This window comes from Cystoisospora suis (genome assembly GCF_002600585.1).
Source record: "Cystoisospora suis strain Wien I chromosome Unknown contig_1785, whole genome shotgun sequence".
In the NCBI taxonomy this organism is placed as follows: domain Eukaryota; phylum Apicomplexa; class Conoidasida; order Eucoccidiorida; family Sarcocystidae; genus Cystoisospora; species Cystoisospora suis.
In genome coordinates, this window is record NW_027154585.1 from 62,881 (window position 1) to 65,053 (window position 2,173).

Here is a 2,173-nt window from a genome sequence, read left to right on the forward strand (position 1 = left end):
TGTGTATATGTATGCCTATGTATCTTTCCCATTCCTGATCCATTGTAGGCTTTTAAAGAAAACACCTTACGGGCAGATCCATCATCACCCCATCCTTGAAGAGCTTTCATATCCTAAATCTCTCTACCTATCTATACCTATATCTAACTATCTATCTTCATATATATACCGACTATCCCATACAACTATGAACACAGTTACTATATTCTTAACATTATTACAAGAATAGCTCGATCCTCTCTCCACCTCGATCCATTCCCTTCTCTTAGCTTCTCACCCTCACTTTCAACCTTTTCAAGATAACTGCCAAATCAGTCACGCCGTTCTTTTCCCCCAGGAAAGGAGAGATCGACGAATGCATCTATATTTATCTTACCAGATAGGAGGCCTTTTTTAACTGCTTTCTCAGCCAGTTCTCTAGCGATATCTTCATCTTGAATAGGGAGTGTCTCGAGAATCTCTTTGCTTAATTGCTCTGTAAGACGTTGGAGGATTCGTTCATTGGTGTTCTTTAATGGGTCATCGTGCCCCTTCATCCCTTCACCCTCTCTACTTGTCGTAGCTCCTTCAGACGATGATGAGAGAGAGGATCTTTCTCCTCTTCCTTTTCCTTCTTCATTCTTTCTCTTCTTGTCGGCTTTTGTGCTAGAACTCGCATGACTACTCTTGGAAGTACTATCTCCTTCTTTAGACCCCCCCCCTTCATCTTCTTCTCCTCCTGGTCGTGAAGAAGGGGAGACACCTCCTTTTTGTTTTCGTTGCTGTCCTCGCGGTCGATCTTCTCGATGGTCTTCATTCGAACCCTTGAGAGTTGAAGGCGCCCTAGAAGAAGAAGATCTTTCATCTTCTTCAGCATCTTCGTCCTCTGGACTTAGACGTGTTCTTTTTCCTACAGTTGTATTTAGGCGATTCCACCCTCCCCTTCTTCCTCGGCGACTTGCAGGTCCTTTGGTTAATGAGAGCGATGAAGACTCACCAGGCAAAGGATCGGATTCGTAATTCTCTTCTTCTCCTCCTGAAGTCATCTTCGATGGATGGGTTAACTCACTACTGCTTTCTTCATCTTCTTGAGAGGTGTTTCCGTCTCTCTTCTCGACGGACCGATGCCGTACGGTTGTCCGTGAACGATGGAAATTGTGCCTCTTCTTCAACGAGGACTTCTCGACGTCTCCTCGACCTCGCCCGCTACTCCTATAATTTTCATAAGACCCTTCCCCTATTCCTCTATCGTCATCATCTTCTTCACGAACTCTCGAAAGATCTTCTCCAGTTCTCCGACTCCTTCTTGTCCCTTCACCTTCACTATGGGGCCCACGGTGTCCTTTGCCTTCTTTACCATCTATCCTCCCTATGTTGCTGGGGCTATGAGGCGAAGAGGAACGAAGAGGAGCCCCATGACGGCGACGACGATGACTTGTCGTTCCTTGATCTAGGGATGATGACCGACGGACCTTATCGAGATCTCCGTCACTTAAAGGAGGTGTACGATAGCCTAGTCTCCTCTTATGACGGGGATGTTCATGACGGTTAGGATGATGCAAATGGCCTCCTCCCCCCTCTTCTCCTTCATGGAGGTCTTCTGAGAGGCATTCATCTTCACCCCCATCGTCTTCTTCTTCATCTGGGGAGGAATCGTTGTTGCTTTCTTCTCCCTCATCTTCAGATCGATTCAGAAGGGCATTGAGCTCCCGCCGGGCTTCAACATCCCTACGATTACGTCGTAAGTGCCTTCGAAGCTCACGCACCTTCACACCAACAAACAACACATACACAGACATAAACATACATAGACATACATACACATACATACATACACATACATAGACATACATACATATACATACATAGACATACATACACATACATACATAGACATACATACACATACATAGGCATACATACATATACATACATAGGCATACATACACATACATACATACATACACATACATATACATACACAGACATAAACATACATAGGCATACATACACAGACATACATAGGCATACATACACATACATACATAGGCATACATACACATACATACATAGGCATACATACACATACAAACATAAACATACATAGACATACATGCACATACATACATACACATACATATACATACACAGACACAAACATACATAGACATATATACACAGACATACATAGGCA

The 2,173-nt window shown here is 43.7% G+C and overlaps 1 protein-coding gene across 1 annotated transcript in view; it reads right to left on the minus strand.

The window, feature by feature from the left end:
• CSUI_003960 (amine-terminal region of a tm vesicle-mediated sorter) overlaps positions 1-2,173 on the minus strand; it is a 52,756-nt gene that overhangs the window by 48,877 nt on the left and 1,706 nt on the right. Inside the window, exon 3 of the mRNA XM_068064155.1 lies at positions 377-1,745. The gene's annotated coding sequence lies outside the window, so the exon portion shown is untranslated. The remainder of the gene's footprint in view (positions 1-376; positions 1,746-2,173) is intronic.